The sequence below is a fragment of the Phragmites australis genome, chromosome 22 (assembly GCF_958298935.1).
Source record: "Phragmites australis chromosome 22, lpPhrAust1.1, whole genome shotgun sequence".
Taxonomy (NCBI): Eukaryota; Viridiplantae; Streptophyta; class Magnoliopsida; order Poales; family Poaceae; genus Phragmites; species Phragmites australis.
In genome coordinates this window covers 16,506,850-16,516,307 of record NC_084942.1, presented here as the reverse complement: position 1 = coordinate 16,516,307, position 9,458 = coordinate 16,506,850, and the positions used below count along the sequence as shown (strand labels likewise).

The window sequence follows — 9,458 nt, the reverse complement described above, 5'->3', positions numbered from 1 at the left end:
TTTTGAGTTCGGATTTGGGATTTAGGGTTCGGATTTGGGGATTGGGATGTTCATTAGGATTTGCATTAGAGTTTCCCCAATCCCCTCCTTCTTAATGCTACCCAAACTCAAAACCTATCTATTTGCCCACCATACAGGCCCCAAATAACACAAGCATACTCATACATGCACATAAACATGATCAAACCGGAAGAATTTAACTTTAAAACATGAATGAGTGTATAATCTGAGACTAATTAGGGCTAATTCATATCAATTAAGCTTTAAACGGAAGCAATCATTGCCTAAACTTGCTTAATTGACAATAACAGTACTAAAACTTGATCAAAATTGGGCCTAATTAACATTAGCCAAACCTAATTGACATCAATTAGACTTAGACATGATCATTCAGGACTAATTGATCATCAATAAACATAATTAAGTCTAGTAGGGGTCTGATTAGGGCTAACACTCACTCTGGTATCAAATGTTAGGAGTAAAAATTTTACTTAATCATTATTAGAGCTAGCCCTAAGATCAAACACCCAAATAGCGGAAGCGTGAACACGTACCGGAGCCTGGAGAACCCATTCGATTCTTGGTTAGTCGCTGCAGTGGCGACGGTCTTCGAGTCGATTCAGCGCCTCTTTAGGATAGGGAAGAGTTTGTTAGTGCGTTTGGGACCTCACGGGATTTGCTTTCACACCAGGAGGCGCCGGAACCCTTTATTTATATGGCGCTGCTCGACTCGGGACCGCAACCATATGTTGGTTGCGCCTCCGATCGTGGCGCGTACGGGAATCCTAATATTTCGGTCTCGTTAGTTAGGATACGTCAGCTGATTTCAATTCCAACATGTGTGTTTGTTTCCGTTGTTTAGTAGTGTGTTGCTTCGTTGCCTGGGCGCTCTAGTCATCGGGTCTTTCACAGGTTGGCTCTAAATCAACCATGCAGTTGTCAAAGTTTTCGGACTTGATTTTTCTTATAAACTGAGTTAGTTTTTTTTTATAATAAAATCGGACTCTCTTCTTCTATCGTAAAATCGGTATCACTGGTACCGTCCTTTAAAAAATCAATTTCTTGTATTGATTTCCCTCGCTCGAGTAATATGTGATCACTGTTTACGACGGTATTGGTTTCTAGTGGTATGATTCTCGCTTCGGATGTGTTGGTTTAACTGGTTTTTTCACCTCAGAGTATGTAAATTAACTCGACAAGTGGGTCTCACCATCCAATCAGAATTATACTGGCCAACTTATTTGTTTGAGATCCTCCTGAGCCAGCACCTGATCGAGAGACATAGGATTAAACCGGGAGGGCTGCTGCAGGGCCACTTTCTGGAGGTGTGCTTCCTCTGCCGGAAGCCGCTCGCCGGCAACCGCGACATCTTCATGTACAGGGTAGCCCCTGGCCGCCATGGCTATTGCAGTATTGCTACCTTATGCTGTTCGGAATCTTGAGCCTTGCTTTTGTTCAGAGGGGTGGTTGGGTATTTGGTGCCGGTGTGTCACGGGTTATTGAAATTTCCGACGTCTTTGGAAGGTGTATTTTCTTTGGAGGAAGGAAAGGAAAAATCTGACCGCCGAATCGGCTGCTGGGAAAGTGGCAGTCTGCACCTATTTCTCAGAATCCTCTTTTGATTGTGCAGCTGTGTTGTACGTACAGGTTGCTTTTGCGCGTGAATCCATTGAATTTTTGGGGGCCTTAATTGGTGCGCTTATTTATGATCGTGCCGTGACTACCTGCCGATTCACCACAGTACCATCTGGCTTTTGTTCTTTATTTATGTAGTTCTAATCAGGAGAGACTTAGCAGCTAAGCGTCGGTGATTTTTGTGTTATTTAGCTGCAAGGCACACGTAAGATTTATCTGCTGCCCTGATGTGCTGGGTTTTGTACTTTTGTCAGGTCCAAGAGATCCATCCTTTTAGGTCCGTTTTCATGTAGAAAATTACTTTTGTGCAGAGGTGACATCCCATTCTGCAGCGAGGAGTGCAGGAGGGAGCAGATCGAAATGGACGAGAGGAGAGGAAGGAAAGCACCCCCAAGGAGGTGGCGCCGAGAGCGCAAGGACGTGGAGTCCCCGTCGAGGCCTCCCAAGGCCCGGGCCGGGTCAATTCTCGCCGGCTAACCCGAAGGGGAAGCTCTCCAGCAAGTCTCTTCCACAAACAAGCTCGTGCTCGTGTTCTTCCCTCAAAACCAAAGATCATGTCCCACTTACCCACTACGAACTACCGCTTACAATGGGATTTGGGCCGGGCCGGGCCGGGCCGGTTCAGCCCAGAACGGCCCTCTTCAGGCTTCGGGCCTTTCGGGCTGTGCAAAACAGCTTGAGGAGCTTGTTCGAGGAGTTTTTTTTTATTTTTATATTTTTTCGAGTTTAAATTTAAATAAATAGATTCCCGGCGAAAAGATTTGCAAAAGTAGGCGCCCACCGCCCTCTCAGAGGGCGGGTACGGGTGCTAACCGCCCTCTTAGGGGCTTTTTTCATGTGAAATTAATTTTTTTCCATTTTATCCTATAAAAATGTATTATTTTTGTAATTGAAGAAAAAAAGAAGGGGTGTAAGGAAATTAAGAAATTAAATTTGGAGTAGGTTATGTAATAACAGGAGGAAAAAATCAGTAATTAGTAGTTGCAGCATTTTACGTGGGTATGGGGTGTGAACGAGGACAAACATAGTATTGAACACATGGTGAAAACATTACAATACACTGTAACCGCGACGACACGATGAGGAAACAAAGGTGGCATGTACGGTTCGCACTAAGACCTTATTAGTGCGCCGATCCTAATCATAACATGCCTTAGGGAAGGAAAGTATGTCGGGTTACATTAGGTACTCTCTACTGCGTGCATCTAGGATACTTTCCCTTTCGGAGGGCATCGGGACCAGCCGCCTTAGCACGGCGGGCTCTCTCCCGCTTCCGTTCCCTCTCAGCCTCTCGAGCCTGAGCCACGATACGGTCGTGCGCCGCCTTCCTCATGCGCTCTTCTTCCTCCCGCTTGAGACGAAGTTCCTCTTGCTGTTGCTCGTACTCCCGACGTGCGTACGCTTCCCTTCTCCACCTCATGTTCATGTCGACCCACAGCTTCTGTGAGTCATTTTGCTCATTGTCGAGCCACTGAATAAAATCACAGAGCGGTGGAGGGGACTGAACAAATGGAACAAGATGAGCGGTTAGTAAAAGAGGGTGCGTAATCGGAAGAGATGAGGTGGACATCTGTTACCGTACCGGTCGATAACCAGTTGTTGCATTGCGAGGCTTGTCATACTCGTAGTTGGCACACATGAAGAAGCGTAGTCCATAGGTATATGAGATGTCCTGCGATTCGCGGAGCTTACAAAGGTCACCACAGAAGCACATTAGTGGTTCGAGACCTTCAGGTACGGTAGTCCCCCAATGTTTCTTTGGTGGGCTCGATGGAGCTGAGGAAGACATTGCACTTGAGAGATATGAGAAATGAGCGATGCTTCTCCGTAAGGAGGTTTGGCTACTTATAGTTGGGGGAGGCAGGAGCATTGGATTCGCTCTTAAAGAAAAGAATTAGGGCATGGACGTAGCTGGCGGGAGGAGCATCGGATTCCATCTTGAAGAATGTGACAGTTTTGTCGTTGCCCATGGTCAGAGATTCCACGTTTATTGGTACCCGTGTTGTCATTTACTGATTTGAAAAAGCTGGGTAGTGTTGTCACATCTTGTTTAAAGCCTGCGGCAGGAGGCATGTGTTGTCAAGTCATGGTTAAAGTTTAGTGGTGTGGTCACTTGTTCATTGAACGTGTCTGAATATGAAATGCATTTACGAAATGCTAAGTCGACCATACAAAGTGAACGTGTCTTAATACATATGAGCACATCACGAAACGAATACGCATATGTTAGTTACAAAAAATGTAAAATGCTACTCATGCCTCCCTCGTTGCCGTCGTCCGTGCGCCCCATCGTGGTCCCGATGCCGCTGGTTAACCCTCACGTGACCCCTGGAGTAGGTGAGGGGGTCAGGTGGGCCGACGTGTCTGGTAGGCCTAGTAGGGACCACCGGTGTCGAGGGCTCGTCGTGCGTGGGCTGGGTCCGAAGCGGTGCACTGGAAACCTGGGACCGCTGAAGGACGTCATAGTCAGGTGTGCCCCCGAAGAAGTCACGGACGATGTCGTATGCGGTGTCGGGGCCAGCCTCATCCTCCTGACTAGGGTAGGAGGACTGTGAAGGCTCGGCAGGCGTCCATGTGTACTGGCTGGAGGGGCCTGTGAACAAATAATCACGTTAGATACGAACAATATGGTATTGAAAGTAGTAGTAAAAAATGTATAATTGTACCTGCGTGGTACGACGGTGCAGCAGAAGAAGGCCACGCTGACGTGCCGTAGTACGTTGCGGGGGGGGGGGGGTAGGGTGTGGGGCCGCCGAAGACGGACCGGCCTCGTCACCGAAGTAATCTGAGCACAGTTGTAACTTATTTTGCTGAAAGTACTAGAAATTAGGAAGAAGGGTTCCCGGAGTACCTGACTGTGGACGTACAGGGCTCAATCTGTGAGGCTGCGTCGAGACTTGTGCAGACGGACCTAATGAATGTTTAATAACAATAAGTAAAGGATATTGATCAATAATTTTCAAAAGTATAATTCGTACCATGTTGCTCGGACCCTCCAAGACGTGATAGAAGGGGTCGTGTGGGTGCCGACACTGAAGAACGTCAGTGCACGTCTGACAGCCGAGACGACTCGGCGTGTACACCACTCGTCCTGGGAGGCGGCCCTGCTACATCTGTGGTAGATCGGCAGGAGGTGAGTTTCAGGGCGCGCGTCGTCTTGTCGAAAACCCGTCTAATGAAGCTCGCAACATCCAACGCACTTAGGTGATGCCCTTGCCGGACGCGGTCCATGGCAGCAGCTGCATCCCTATTTACATCATAAATGATATCTGTCTGCGGATACGAACAATAGTGAACAATTAAAGTATACGGTTATGTTCATTCAATATGTAGTACGGACTTCAAAAAATGACTTACTGCTAAAGCGGCGTCCTCGTCCCAATGCACCGGGTATGTCTCCGTTGTCGATGCGACGTGGCCCCGGACATCATCAGCGGTGTAGGTGACACGAGTCCGCGTACGAGGTACGTACCACCGTAGGTACTCCCTAAAGTTTCCCTCGGTGTGGGGACGCGCCTCATCAACGACGTCGTGTAGCGCTTGGGCCTCCGCAGTTTGTTTAAGAGTTAGTTCATCAAGTCTTGCCCATAATGCATTGAACTTACGTTGTTGGTTCTGACTGCACAACTTCTTGAAGAGCTTCATTAACTCTTTGTTTTTAAACTGTCTGTAGAAGTTCACACCCATATGGCGCATGCACCACCTGCTTTTGAGATCTGGCCACTGTACTGGTACACCCCGTCGCACGCTACCGTGTTGCATATCCAGCAAAGCCTGCAACAATCCTGCATATCTATCATGAATGAGACACACATCTGGTCAGTCAAGAACAATTACATGCTTCACCCGCTCTAGGAACCAATACCAGCTGTCCCCATTCTCACTCTCCACGAACGCAAACCCTAGTGGCAGCACTTGGTTGTTACCGTCGACCCCTATTGCAGACAATATCTGCCCTTTGTACTTCCCAGTTAGGAATATTCCATCTAGGCATATGATGGGTCGGCAATATCTAAATGCTTTGATAGTTGCACCGAATGCAAAGAAAGCACGCTGCAACACTCTTTTTCCGTTGTACTCCACATCAGTAGAGGGGTAATGCTTGATATCATAGTAGCTGCCTGGATTTCTTGCACAAATTGTGGCTAATTGACGAGGTAGATTGTGATACGAATCTTCATATGTACCGAACCTAATCTCAATAGCCTTTTGTTTCGCCCTCCATGCCTTCGCATAATTTATTGTGTACTGGAACCTTTGCTCAATAGCACGGATTATTGATCGTGGCTCGTACCTTAGGTTGTCCACAATCTCTCCGTACATAACATTTGCAATGAAAGCAGAAGACAGGTTCCGATGGGCGAACTCTATTTCCTCAATATGACAATTATGTTCCTTAACTATTGAGCATTGCCAGTAGTCTTCCCATTTCCCTCTAAATGTGTGCACCCGCCAAGGGCACTCAGGAACCAAGCACTTCACATCGTACTCTCTTTTACTTGATTTAACAACCTTGAATTGCCTACGAAGAGACAACGACCAGAATTTCACAGCATCAATAACTGCCTCTTTTGTAGGGTACATAGCACCCTGTGACACCTCATTCTCATAGTATGGCCACGGTGTCTGGTCAACCTCGCTAACCACCAACTTCAAAAATTCTTGATCCCGCCACTCTGCAGGAACTGCAGCATTACCCTCCTCATCAGAAGAATCCCCCTCGGCAAGGCCTTCCTCCAACTCTTCATCCTCTAAATCCATATCTTCAATGATGCTAGGGATGTGCTCCCCTTCATCAGCTACACCCATCGGCTGCAGGTCTGGAACATCACCAACCTCCTCTCTGGACCCTACATTAGCCGCCTCTGACTCATCTTCCACTGCCTCACTTGGTCCTGCTACTGCTTCTTCAGAGTTCACCTCATTTTGATCTTTCAGGTACGCCGCAGCTAATAAAACAAGCGGCATGCCACGTTCACAGCATATATCTACATACTGCCTCCAAGTTGATGTGGTTTCGATGGGAACAAGCTCACCAAAGTATCCATGACTAGCACGGCTCAGAACACCTTTCAACTTCAGCTCATATTGCTGCGGATCCAGTTGGAAAAACCGCATGAGCTATTTGCACACCCCCACAATAGTCCTCTCATTAGCCTTACTAAGCCCCTTCATAACATGGCGAAATCCAGAGAGATCTACATCGTTGGGACCGTACATAATTTCACCCTCACCATAATATATCTGAAAAATTAATTTATCTCCCATTCCTGGAAACACCGCAAACATAACACATGTTAAGACAACAAACTATATTTCTGATTATCGGATAAAATAGTTTTTAAATGCTACCCTAGGTTCGCAAATTATCATCTACTGTTGACTCATACGTCCGCATGTACAAGTAATATACTATAAACTATATACTACAAACAACATACTGAAAATAATATACTACAAATAATATACTACAGGTAACAAATTGAAAATAATATACTAAAAATAATATTCTATATTCAACTATTATCGTGCAATTTTCTAACTAAATTTTACAATTTTCTAAACCCTAGATCTAAATATCTAAAATCTATGTCATATACTACTACTGCACTAATTAACAACAATAAAAAGGATAAAGAGATTGACATGAAATTTTTTTCCAAATCCGCAGTCCAAATGCAGCAGGACTTCGCCGATCTCTCTTCCTCCCCTCTCCTCTCCTCTCTTCTCCTCTCTCTTCTCAACTTTTCTTTTTTTCTGAATTTTATGATTTTTCTCCAATTTTCGGGGTTTTTATAGACTTAGGGCGCAGGGGACTGGCGCGGAGCGGCGGGCGGGAGGAGCCCTTACCGCCCTCTCAGGGGGCGGTAAGGACCTCTACCCGCCCCCTGAGGGGACGGTAGGCTCGGGCACCGGGCGGGAAGGCTTACCGCCCTCTCAGGGGGCGGTTAGCACCCGTACCCGCCCTCTGAGAGGGCTGTAGCTCTCTGAGAGGACGGTGAACGCCTACTTTTGTAAATATTTTCGCCGGAAATCTATTTATTTAAATTTAAACTCGAAAAAATATAAAAATAAAAAAACTCTTTGTTGGAGCCGTGCTAGGCATGACATGAAGGTACGATGGGCCGTACTGCGCCGGGCTGGCACGAGCCGGTGCCGTTCCGGGCGAGCCGTATTTGGCTGGGCTAGGTGAATCGCGCGGTTCTGCACCGTCGAGTCCCATCCCCTGCACTGCTGCTTCGCCAATCGCCACGCGCACGTGCCCTGCCCGTCGAGTCCCATCGCATGTACGGTTTCCCCAATCGCCATGCGCACCTGCAGACCTTGCTCGTCGTCTCACATCCCTCGTGCTGTGTATACATTGAGCCGTGTGCCCGCTGGACAGCCATGCCCGCTCGAAAACCAACGAGCCTATACGAGACATGCACACCTTTTCCCTCTGAAAGGACGAAACATCCGAGACCATTCAGTAGCTGAGGACAACAGAGCTAGCTGCTAGCTTAATTCCATTCAATGATTCAACAGCTACAAAAATTTATGCACTCTGGCACTTGACCTCTCAATGTGGACTCAACACTTTTCTTGCTCTAAGACCACACTCCCTAGCCCACACGTCATATAGATGATAGAATTATACACAATTATAGAATGATTTAAGCTGACGGTTATAGAGGTCTTTCCTGTCATTTTTATTATATAAGTAAGAATAAATTTTATAAACTATAATTATTTATATTTTTAACATAGAAGTATAACTTCTAAGATTTATTTTATAAAACTATAACTACTTTTGTTCTTATAATTATAGAACCGACAACGGTGACTAGAAATAGTAAATATATATCTTATAATTCCTATAAAATAGATAGTCTACTCTTTTTTCACTCAACGCTCCATAAAAACGTAAAAACGAAAGCATAAATTTTAGATAGACAAAGTGAGATAAAAAGTTTCAAGACAACATGATTCTACAGATAAAATATAAATCATAGACTCTATTCAACACCATTCTATATGCCTTTGAGCACAAAAACTTGAAACTTGAACCAATAACAAAGTAAAAGGATAGTCACCGAAAAAAGTAACTCTTCAAATATACGAGTATATGAACGTTTATATCTCTAGCAACAAAAAAACAACTTCCCAAGGTTGAGAAATTATAGCTCAAAGATAAAAACAAAATCAACAAGAAAATCACAATAAAAAAAGTAAAACTTCTAAACTTGTAAGGGAACCAATAGAGAGAGACTAGAATGAGGGGAATTCAAGCATATGTAAAAACATAAACTTTATTATTCAAAGAGATTAGCCCTATTTTAAACAAATTACAAGGATTTTTCTCTAAAAAAACTCTCACCTATTAAATAGCCTAAGCACTCATCTTTCTCTCATTTAAAATCATAGCATTAGGCTCTCCAATAGATGGCATAAGGGGCTTAAGTGTCTCGTTCAAACTCTCTCACAGTTATACCCTCTATTTATAGGCTTAACAAACTTGAACACTAAGTTTTCTAGCTTGTTACCGAAATATCATTCTCTTGTACTCCTACCTACCATCGAGAGTATTTTAGTCTATTTCTTGCTTCGTTCATTGAACGGCCACGACACTTTCAACTTAGCTTCGTCTCGATGCAAGCTTTGCAATGGTGCCCCATACTCCAATCCTCCCACGATTTTGAGGTTCACCGTGAAATCCTCTTTACGTTTCTCAAAGTGCGACTCGCCACTTGTTTACACCTTAAGCAAATATTCTGATGTGAATACATATACTTCGTCTTACGATCCTGACCACCGGCAAGTCTCTCAGAAATAACCTCTCATCA

General features: G+C 45.1%; 1 long non-coding RNA gene across 1 annotated transcript; it reads right to left on the bottom strand.

Moving 5' to 3' along the window:
• Positions 1-3,539: 3,539 nt before the first annotated feature.
• On the bottom strand, positions 3,540-4,608 carry LOC133905415 (uncharacterized). Its single transcript, XR_009907607.1, has 3 exons — positions 4,487-4,608; positions 4,302-4,420; positions 3,540-4,228 (listed from the first exon to the last, which is right to left on the bottom strand). It is a non-coding gene; the product is annotated as an uncharacterized LOC133905415 (long non-coding RNA).
• Positions 4,609-9,458: the final 4,850 nt, after the last annotated feature.